The 12,185-nt window shown below is 39.2% G+C and overlaps 1 long non-coding RNA gene across 1 annotated transcript; it reads left to right on the top strand.

Moving 5' to 3' along the window:
• Positions 1 to 276: 276 nt before the first annotated feature.
• On the top strand, positions 277 to 8,674 carry LOC311602782. Its single transcript, XR_014780848.1, has 3 exons — positions 277 to 577; positions 1,301 to 1,403; positions 8,119 to 8,674. It is a non-coding gene; the product is annotated as an uncharacterized lncRNA (long non-coding RNA).
• Positions 8,675 to 12,185: the final 3,511 nt, after the last annotated feature.

Raw genomic sequence — 12,185 nt, 5'->3', positions numbered from 1 at the left:
CCACAAAGTTTATGATTTAGTTTTTCTTTGTAGTTGAACACTATTCCATGGTGTTTATATGGGTCACACTTTCCATTCTCCTTTCATCAGTTGTAGGACATTTAGTTTCTTTTCGTTTTTGTGGACAGAACAGCAATGGCCATGGTTAAGCAAGTACCTGTGGAGTAGGGTGTCAAGTCCTTTAGGTGTACGCCAAGGAGTGGTACAGCTAAGGTTATATGTGGATTTGTTTTTAGCTTTTTGGGAATTCTCCACATTGATTTCCATAGCGGCAGTATCTAGCAGCTTTCTAATTGGATTTAAGAGCTGCTCAACAAAAGAGAAAGGATGCCTTGGCAACCACTCAGTGCTAGTGATGTCATGGTTACTGGAGGGGAATCTACAACTATTAACTTACTAGACCAGCAGAGCCTCTAAGAACAATCTACAAACATTTGTACTTACACCCACAGATAAATGTGGTCTTCACTTCTCATCAAGAAACAGACACAGACAACTACAGAAAACCACAGCCAATCAAAATGCAGAGTTGTAGAGACCAGTCCCAGTGGATACAGTTACAGAACACTCCCTCACTGTAAGTGGCCTTTGTGGGAGAGCGGGGTGGAAAGAGTGTATGAGCCAGAGGAACAGGGATTTTGCTGTGAGATGTGTTTTCTAGTAAGGTCAAAAGCTACACCCACAAAGTCTCACCAAAATGACTGCCAAAATGTGAGTTGAGTCAGGACAACACCAATATACATACTAAAGTAGATTATGAAAAACCCACAAGACCCAGTGCTACACATAGAACAAAAGGCAACTAAATGAAGAAAGGTAGGAGTAGGACAGGTGGACTTCCCCAGGGAAGAGCAAACAACTGATCACCCAGTAACAAATGGTCAGCCCTGAATAGCATACATACAAGTAACATTATATGGGCTGAGCAGGTTGAGCAGGATGAGCAGGTTATATTTAGGAGTGTGTGTGTGTGTGTGTGTGTGTGTGTGTGTGTGTGTGTGTGTGTGAGAATCCATACACATATGTGCAAGAAATAGCTGTTAATGAGAAAACAGGCCATGAATTTGAAGAAGAGCAGAGAGAAAGGTTTGGAGGGTGAAATGGAAGAGAATACTGCAATTATGTTATAATTTCAAAAGTTAAAACAATAAAAAAGCTTTTATTATATGGGAAGAAGAAACAGTGGGTGTGTTAGATAGAAGGAATAATTTACAATTTACTTAGTTACTAATGAATTGAACCATTGATTTGAAGTAGTAGGTCTCTAAGCCTGAATATTCTTTTTTTTTTTTTTTTTTAGCTTTCTATAAATATTGAGAGAAGGATATTGTCAAGTTTAGCTGATCACCTGAGCAAGGATGACTCCATCTCAAGAGAATGCCACTTAATAACTGCTCCCCCATGTAAGTTTCTTGTTTCTAGTTCATAGAATGTACAGTTCTAGCCTCCTGAGCTTCACCTCGCTGCCAAATGTCAGCTTCTTGCCAAACCCTGCCACCCCATACACACTGGTCAATACTCACTATTGCTGTGCATCTTTCTATAGAAGTCAAGTTTTGGTCTTGCTGAGGCACTTTGATCATGTGGTCATTTCTTACGATGCCAGTTAAATATACAAGAAGAGTTATCTTGCCTTCTGAATGTTAACTCCTCAACACAATTTGAGAGTCAGGGAGTATTGTGTTGCTAGCCAAGAGGTATTAGTCAGCACAACTTTTGAACTCAACAATGGTGTGGGAAGTTTATGTGGAGGTTGGGGAGACATCTCGTAGGAGCCCTGTTGCCAGAAAAAGTTTATGTTATGAACGACTGGTAATTTGGGTGGTAAGCAATTGAACAGACAATATGTTCCATGGCTAAAATATTTCAAACATACTTTCTTTGCAAATATCCATCTCATTTATTACCTGCTTATGACACTGTCCTTGTATGAAGACTCCTATGGCAATGACTTATTTTACATATGTGGTGTTTCTCTCTACACTGTCTTAGGGGGCAATTATAAGGCACACTGAAAGCACATAGGATAGCACTCAACTTAGACTCCTGGGGAGGATGGGCAGCAGAAATATTAAAGATAAGGAGCAGGGAGCCAAGTGAAGGCTATGGACACAATTGTAAAAGTATTTGAAGCCAAGTAGCTTACTCCAAGATCTAGAGGTGAAAGAATATCATGTAAGAACCCAAGGGTAATTTTGTGCTATAATAGAGACTGATAGTATGATAGGGGATGAAGAAAAGTCAGCACAATAGCACCAGATAAACTAGGGATCTAGACTTAGCTGAAAGCAGTGAAAATACATACCATGACCACAGAGTGTCTATTGCAATGAAATCTTCATTCTGTCCATCTTTTTTTTTTTTCACTTTTCATCTCTATTTCTCCCTGTCTTTATCTCTTTCAGAAAAACATGGTGGCCATAGTCTATGGAGAATGAGTAGGAAAAAGCAAGAGTGGAAGTCATTGCTGTAGTAATTTAGGCAACATCATTAAAAACAGAAAACAATGTAGCAATATTATTTATTCAAGACTGTGATGCAGAAGAAGGAATCACAGTGTTTAAGAAAGAGAAATAACGAGTGAGCTGTTGCATAGATTGTGCAAAAAAAGAGAAATAAATAAAAGGAGGTATTATTTTAATGGGCATTAAATGAATTCAGTTTTGGATATGATGAGTCATGAGATTTCTAAATGGGGATGAGCAGTGGGAAACTAGACAGATACATCTGCCATCTACACAATTTTCATCTTGAGGTATGTTTAGATTTGTCATCTGTCAGGTAATAACGAATGATCTTAGAGTGACTGCACAAGAAGAAAAAAGATCATGACCCCAGTGTCCATGAATAGGAGTGTTTTAGGAATGGACGAGGCAAGAGAAACCACAAAGATTTAAAAGGAAGGTGCAGAGAGGTGGAGGGACAGAGACACCAGAGCAAGAGTACTTAAAGAGAGAGTCACCACATATTCACAGCAGACACTTTCTGGAAACAGTACTGTGGTTCCTCAGTCTCCATATACACTTCCCACACTTCCCATCATTGAGTTTGAAATTTCTGCTTGCTGAATACTTCTTGACTAGGAGCATAATCCTCTTTGACCTTCAAATATTCCAGTTTCAGATTCTTCTAATAGCACAGACAAGACATTTGTTTTCCTGTATGAAGAAAACCTTCTCTTGATGGGAATTTGACAAAGAGTGTGTGGCTGAGCCTATGCAGACAAATATGGCAGCAGTAAATCTCTTGGCATGTTCCCATCTTTGCAACATACTAACATCATGTGCTTTGGAGATTTCCCGAGTGGGACCATCAGTCTCTGTGCCAACTAGATTCAACTTATTATTTTGTTAATAAATATAGGAAATGGGGCTGTTTCATATGTAGTAAGGTGTTGACACCACAAAGGGTGGTTGATGTCATATAATTTGCTAGAGTTGATCCTAAAGACTCAGAGGTTTGCTTGTGTGGTTCTTTGAGGAGTCCTCACTAGGACTCAGAGGTACTAGGAAGCAGTTGATTCTACAAGGCTACTTGCACGGCCACATTTGTGGAACATGGGTGGCCCATCAACCATTCAAAGAAAGGAAGAACATGTTTGCAAAAACTATTTCTTATAGTTAAAAAATAGGAATAACAATGCATTTATGTCCTTTGATGTGAAATTAGTCTCCTCAAGTTTGTGACTAATTACTTGGAAATTCTGGTATTTTTCTTCTTTTGTCTCCCTCAGTGCTTTTAATCACCATGTTTGGCATGGGCAACTGTACTTAGATTTCCTCTAAAAAGATGTGGGGCCCAGATGGTCAGATTCTCTAGAGGCGATAATTGTTATATAATATTTAATCTAGGATACTTTCAAAGTATACTCAGAAGTGCAGTCTAGGAAAAATAGAAGTCATTGCTGAATTATAGTCATTTAATCTATGGTGTCTTTTCCATGTCAAAGGATGAAGAAAGCACAATCCTTCCCTTTTCACATTACTCATTTATCAGTCAGCAATGTGTGATGTTAGTTTCTGCTACTGTGACAAAATACTGAAGATGATGATCTTCAAAAAAGAGGTAATTTTTAGCTCAGAATTTTGGAGTTTTCAATCTATAGCCAGATGGCCCTGTTGATTTTGAATTTATGGCAATAAACACATTATGGTAGGATCATATGACAACATTTCACCTCATGGCCAGGAAATAAGAGAGGGGAAGAGGCACTGTCAGAAAACTAAACTCTGTGTCTTAAAAGTTATGTTTTAATTTGTCATTTTAGGTATTACTCATTTGCCTCAATACAGGGTCATTTGGTACCTTTGGATAGCATTTTCAATCCTTATCTAAAAACCATAATGTTCTTTTAAATTCAAAATGAACAGTTCAATAATTATCGTATTTGTTTTGTACAACTGTCCGATAATTCAAAGCCAGATATAGCACACAAGGACTAGAGCTCCTGTCCTGACTTCCTTAGATGACGAACAGTGATATGGAAGTGTGAGCCTCTCTTCCCAAATTTGCATTTTGCTCATGGCGTTTCATCACAGCAGTAGATCCCTAACCAGGACATGTGGCAAAATATTTGGCTCACACTTCCAGCAAACAGTCCATCCATCAGGGAGAGGAAGTCACAGTGACAGGGATGAGAGGCAGCCAGCCACCTGTATTCCATAGTCAGGAAGCAGAGAGAGATGAATGCTGGTGCTCCACTTGGCCTGGGATTCCAGCCCATGGAATGATGCCCTTATAATGAGGACGGCTATTATGACCTTAATTACCAGAAACTTATCTTCTAGGTGACTCTAGATTTTGTCAGGTCGATAATCAGTATTAACTGTCACACCTGGGGTCTCATCTCAGCTCTGCCTCTTGGTGCCTGTAAACTTGGCAAGCCTTTTCACCTCTGTATGCCTTAATTTCCGTAAATATAAAGCGAATAGATTTAGCCGTATTTCTTCAAGGTATTTGTGAAAATTAAATGAAAACTAATTTTGTGGGCACAAATATGAACTTCACTTTATTTTTTTCTTTTTTTCAAAAATTTATTTGTTTATTTGTGTGTGTCTCTCTCTCTCTGTGTGTGTAGGACATTTGCACTTGGAGGAGCTGGTTCTCTCTTTCCATTGTATGGGTCCAAGATTTGTATTTGGTTACAGGAAAAGTCAATAATAAGTAATGATGTTTGTGGAAGAACGAAAGTTCTCCTAGAAGTGACTCTTCAGACTTGGACTTCCTAGTTTCTAGGACCATAATCCAAATAAGTTTCCATTGTTTACAAATGACCCTGTCTGTGGTGTTCTGTTAGTGGAAAATGAAATCAGGCAATCAACATAGTCTTTAACTTATTCATTGACTGCTCTCCTAGGTATATAATGGCAGACACGGTGTAGCTAGAGATAGAGCATAGTTCTTTTCCCTGAGAGGTTTCCAGCTTAAGCCAAAGGCATTGTTAAAGGCCAAGGACAGTGCATCATGGCAGGTGAAAGGAAAGGATGAGCAATACTACAATTACAAGCTCAAGAATTGCCTGGGAGGCATGCCCATTGTATGAGTGAGTTATTGCTATCCCTCTTGGTTTTGTAGCAAAGCTTATGTTGTTGCATAGCTCGATCCACGTTAGGAAACAGACGCACGGTAATCACTCAAGGCCTACGGGGCATCTACTAAGTTCCTGCTAACTATAAACCACAGGCAGGGTACTTCTGAGCTTCTAGCAGGGACACGATGAATGTGAGTCACACTGTTTATGTGGCGGGCTTAGGCAACATGGTGAGCACACACACTGCTGGTTTCCTTTCGACAGCTTCTCTCAGCTGTCATAATCTCATAGGGAAGAAGAGAGTGACGCGTTTACGGTTAGATATGTTGGTGAGTACAGGTGGAACGGGCATCATCATAGTACCTGCAGCTCAAGTCATGGAAATCAAATCTGGTCTGGCTGCTGCTCTGTGATGACCTAGTATTAATAAAAATGTCCATCCATCCATCCATCCATCCATCCATCCATCCATCCAATGTTTACTAACTATTCTTTATGAGATAGCCTTGGGTTGACTTTGAGTGTTAAGTGATTTTCATATATATATGTGTGTATATATATATATGTATATACATGTATATATATGCATACATGATGACTATACTAGGGTGTGCTAAGCACTATGTCATGGGTAAACACAATGGGATCTGGGAAAACAGAAGATGGACTGAAGTAAGTTAGAGGTATCAAACTAGTAAGAGGGCTTAGCCAATAGAGTTGCTTGTCATCTAACCTGCTCTCTTCGACCGACATAGTAGAAGGAGAAAACTTAGCCCCTGCAAGTTGCCCTCTGACTTCCATGTATGCCATGTCAGCTCCTTGCTTCTCACAAATACAATCTAATGTGAAAAAATAAAAAGACCAGCAAGATCAAAGGGTGGTCACTGTAAAAAGAATCAAATTTCAGAGTGTGTCAGCAGCTGGTCAGCACAAGGTTAAGAAACAGAGACGTCAAGAGGTAGCCTTTTACCTTTGATAACGGCCTCTGACATGGGGGATTCCCGGGGGCAGATTTGTGACACAAGGCAAGAGGTTTTATGACTTATTTCAAGATGAAAAGTTTCCCCTTGGCAGGAGACTCTTACTGAAGAGAGGGAAGAAGAACCCCGAGAACCCTCCTCACTACAAATAAGAATCACATACAATGGCTGAGCCCTTCCTGCTGCAAAACAGTGTTGAGCCTCCCTTCCGTGATGTGATGGGCAGTGACATCTCTCAGCTGAAGTGACACTCTGTAAGAGAAGAGTACCAGGTAGAGTTTGGACATCCACTCTAGATGAACTTTCACCTCACATTTGAATCACTCTTATGTCCAGTTTTGAGCCCAGGTAATAAGCCTGAGTCTAGAGCGACAGTGAGGAATAATGTTTCTAGCAGTCAGGGTCCACTTAATCTGTGAGTTCTTTGTCATACTGTTTAGCACCAATATCTACAGCCATAATACCCCGAGCTCGCTTGATTTCATCTATTTTGCACCAAAATTTGAGAAAGTCGTATAAAAGCACTTGATAATGTATTATTTTTATGCTCCTCGATACTTAAAAGAATCTAAGATATATTTATTATAGACAGCATATATATATATATTAATTATTAACTTGTAGGTTATTTACAGAGTGGTGATAACTATTCTATACTAAAAGAAAATGATACTTATGGCATGATATAAAGATGTGGTCATAGATTTGGATATGAAAAGTGTTTATCCTCTTCTTAAATACCTTGTCACTTGGTGACTGGTACAGATATTGTCACAGAGACATCTCGCAGCTAAGGATGCACAAATGCATGTATTGCTGTAAGGCTAAATTTGAGAGTCATACAACTGCATGTTCCAAGTTTTATGGAGGAACAGTCTATCTAATTTCAAGGAACTTCCCTTCTTCTTTATTGATCTCAAGCAGACAAGGTCAGGGAAAGGTGTAATGGCAGAAGGAAGCAGGATTAGAACAGCTATGAGGAAAACCCTTGTGATGGGGCTCCCTGGTCTGGTGTATGAGAGCATGGCTCCTCTTCATACCCAGTCCACCCTTCTATCTTTAGAGAGCCGGGCCAGCCTGAGACCAGGTCACGTGACAGAAAGAGTAACAGCCATGGTGGATACTGTTCCAAAACCCTCCAAAGGCGAGCCCATAGTAAAGGACACCTGAAAATAGCCCACCACACGTAGAGAATGCAGCAACACTTCCCCCAGGGCTCTCTGACGTCAGAAAGCTATCAGATGGTTTCCTGTGGAAGACAAATGGACTACCCCAAAATGTCCAAACATAGCCAGTTTCTTCAGACAAGTGAACACAGACCAAAAATAAACACTCACAAAACCCAGTTACTTTATTATTCATTTCCTATCGTAGACTAAAGTGTGTGTGTGTGTGTGTGTGTGTGTGTGTGTGTGTGGTGTATCGGGGAGAGAGTCCAAGAAGAAATAAAATAAGTGATAAGTAGCCTGGAAAGTTCAATTGCAAGGGCAAAAAGTGACAAATGTTTCATATTTGTGTATGGCTTTATAGTTTATAACATTTACTTGTTTTGTTTTTTACAGATAAAGAAGCTAAACTCTAAAGAGGGTTTTTTTTTTCATATTCAAGGTTCCACACTGACTAGACATCATCAGACTCGAAATTTGAAGTCCTTGACTCATTGGCTGGACTCTACCTCGCCAGGGTGTTAACCATGAAGTTCTTTCCCTCGAAGCACAGAGGAACACCAGCAGCGAAGAAAGTCTGGCCTCCCCGTACTCATCAGCTCCAAGTGACCATGTGAAACAGAAGTAGGCCAGGACAGCCAGCGGTTGGGACAGGAGAAAGACAGAACTCTTAGTTTATGCGTTTCAGAACGCCATCATCCAGTCTTCCAGACAAACCATACATCTTTCCCACTCATAGGAAACGCATAACTCTTGCTTTGACACTAAAATGGTCTTGTAACTTGGCTGACTTCAAATCACCATGGCTAAGTATTTATGTTGGGGTGATCAGCTCCTGCTTAACTGAGAAGAGGATTTCAAAGGATGGCATTTGTTGTTAACTGCTGAGAGTAGGTGATGTCACTTCCAGTGGAATATTCACGCCAATCTTTGTGTGTTCAGTATATTCACGCCAGACTGGGAAGGCTGCTGGGCCACCTGTTAGTCCTATGCTCCCACTCTCCCATCTCCGTTCTATTTTATTTCTATTTCTTTTTAAAAATGAAATTAGTGAAATTAGAGCATCCATCTGTTTCTCATAACTCTCCTTGGCTCTGCATTTTTTAAATTCCTACTTCCCGTGGCTCAGTGTTTACTGGCAAATTTTACAGTTAGTATTCCCATGCATCAATTAACATGAAGCATTAACACTTATACAAGAGCATGTTATATAAATACTATAAAAGTAAAATATAAAGGTTTCCCCATTGTCAGTTGATAATATTTCTTTAAAGAATAATTGAACACCATGGCAAAAAATTGTGCCTAGAAATATTTATCTGATTCCCACTATATTTTGTATCTTCATTGTAATTTAGAACTTGATGTTAAATGGCTCCATTCTGAAACTTAAGACATTTTTAGATTAAGGAGAAAAATGTAAAACAATAGAAAACTGTACATAGAGCCAAAAAATTATTCCTATCTAATAAGTACATTTAATTAGTAATTCTTTCTTTTAGAAGAGATTATTAGCACATCATATTAGAAAATGCTCTCCGTAAAGATGTTTAACACTACTACCTATTTCTCACTTAAAAGTCCTATCCGAGGTTCAGATATTCACTTATATATCAAGGCAGAGCAAAGTATGCATTTTAGAGTTAAATTGATATATATTTTATTTTTATCAGTTGTGTGAACTTGGGTAAGTAGATACCCATCTTAACCTGCTTTGTAATAATGTTAAGAGTATCAAGTAGTCAAAACAATCCATGACTTTAAACTTTAAATATGGTGCCTGTGGGAGAGAGAGCAAGACTCTCATACGAAATTCATTTCCTATTGCTAATTTGTCATTTTCAGTCTTCCCTGTTTTATTGTGATTGGCACTGGAAATCATGACTCAGTGGTGCTGGAACCTGAGAGGCTGGATCCTGACGTGGTCCAGGGATTCACGGGAGGAAGAGCTGAAAGAAGACTTGGTGAGACAAGGAGCCAGAGTGTCTGAGGACGTAGGAGGCGGTGTACGTGTGGGGAGGGGCAGTAGCTTCACCTTCAGCCAAGGAGATTTCCCTTAGGCTTGCTTGGCAAAGATGACTTGAAATAACTTGGATCTTATCATTGCATAACTTTCACATGTAACTCTCAAGGGGTGTTTGCTCTTTCCTCAGTGAATGGAAACTGCCTGCTGGCTCCATGTCAAACCAAGCTGCATTCCTACAACCGTGCCTGTGATTCAGCGTTTTTTCCACCGCATATGAGCCTGAAGTTCCCTCTTCAAAGAGGAACATGCTACTGTAGGCATAGCTAATCACCAGACTGGATGGACAGATAGTTTGGCTTCAACTCTGGATGCTTGGCCGATTATCACATGAAACTGAATTACTTAGTAACTTCAAGGAAATTACATAAGAGAGAAATGTATCATTGCAGACTTACATTTTTTTAATAATAATTTTTTTTATTAATTTATTCTTGTTACATCTCAATGGTTATCCCATCCCTTGTATCCTCCCATTCTTCCCTCCCTCCCATTTTCCTCTTATTCCCCTCCCCTATGACTGTTCCTGAGGGGGACCTCCTCCCCCTGTATATGCTCATAGGGTATCAAGTCTCTTCTTGGTAACCTGCTGTCCTTCCTCTGAGTGCCACCAGGTCTCCCCCTCCAGGGGACATGGTCAAATGTGAGGCACCAGAGTACGTGAGAAAGTCATATCCCACTCTCCACTCTACTGTGGAGAATGTTCTGACCGTTGGCCATTTTTAATACAAATTTGGGAAGCTTACATATAGAAGAAGGCTCAATGATGACTAATTTAGAGAGTCTTAACTTATTCCTCTTTTTTTCTCTATTTCCAAGTAAAATGCTTAAAATCATTGTAGTGGTCTACATAGATACACATGTATACATATTACATACATTATGAATAATACTCTACATAGTAAGTATAGTGTAACACTTGGGAAATTCATTAATATAAACAGGAGCTTACTGGCTAACATTCCTGGTGACTTTGTCATGGCCCAGACATTCCCTCTTTTATAAAACATCTCATTAGATATTGAGTATTGAGCTCAGCTGTACAAGCACTCCCTGATTTAGTCTCATATATGTGTTTCTTTCTCCAGTTTAAAAAAAAAAGAAAGAAAGAAAAAGAAAACAGCAGGAAGTTTGTGGAGATTGGCCTTTGTCTATTAGCACTGAAGAGTCTAACATTGTTATTATAGAGAAGGTATTAAGTAGTGTTCCTAATGTATTCCCAAGGGAACAAGGACAGTAATACATTCTATTGTATGTAGAATTGCATAGATAGGTGCCCAAGTCTTTCTTATTAATTTAACTTACCAGATCAACATCAAAAAAATTCTAGCCATGAATTGCAGTATGTGGATTCAAGTGTAAACAACAATATTAGTGGATAACCAGGGGAGAAACTGCCTCCTAGGCTTTTATAGAGACACAACTCTGGCTGGATCATTGTGCACTGGGAGAACATGCTGTTGCTCCTACACTGGACCTGTTATGCCATCATTCATAGTGTGAACTTCGGAAGATTTTCCTCAGGTGGAGAGATAAATATTAGGTTAAGAAAAATTTCTCCAAATTTCATTCCAGAGATGACCAAGAAAACCCAGGGGAGTCGGGTAAAACACGTTGTCTCAGGGATTTTAAAACCTTTTACTTCAACTAGGTTAATAGGTAAAACACACAGTTCTCTGTATTCCCCCAAATCTCTGATATTGGGCAAAGTATGTTTAACAGCCATGGAGATTCATGACAGCATCTAAGGTAATGTTTGATGGTTTCAGGTAGCTGGTGTTATGTCATATTGAAAAGTGGGAAGATCTGTTCTAATAAGTGCAAGTTCTGAGAAGGAAGCTTCTACCTCTCACCAAATGATGTTTAAAAAGCACATGACAACTGGCATGTTGGATTTAGGCCTCCAAGTACAAAGTCAGGAACTTGCAAGCCCACATAGTCATTCTAAAAGATTAATGGGAAAGCAGGTGTTTAAAGAGACAGAGGCTTCCGTGGAAGTTGCACAGTGGACATGCCACTTAATAGCTGTCCTTGGGCTTCTTAGGTGTCATTTCACACATTGGAGTAGCCATGATAAATTGTCCTTGCTCCAGTAAAATAACCCTTCCATTTACACTCAGGCTCGAAATGCCTATTAACTCTGTGGACCGTACAAAGAAAAAAATAAGTTGTGAAATAAGAGGGAACTTATTGAGAAGTGTTCCTGTAAGAAAGAAATTGGGGTAATAAATGGAAACAAGGAAATGAAAATGACGGAAGTTCATTTTATAAATGTATGAAACTATCAAACAGTTTACAGTATAGTTTGAATAAAAATAATCCTTAGAACCCCTTAGCCAGGGCTATATCTAATTCTTTAGAAAAGATGATCTGAGGATTGGTATAAGAAGCTTCTGCATAACCTTTAGAATTATTGTAGATATAATATTCACGTGTGTATACATCTGCACATATAGAAACACATATCTATATAGATAAACACATAT

Source organism: Acomys minous, assembly GCF_964271855.1.
Source record: "Acomys minous genome assembly, chromosome: 1".
NCBI classification, from domain to species: Eukaryota; Metazoa; Chordata; class Mammalia; order Rodentia; family Muridae; genus Acomys; species Acomys minous.
This window is presented reverse-complemented; position numbering and strand designations above follow the sequence as displayed.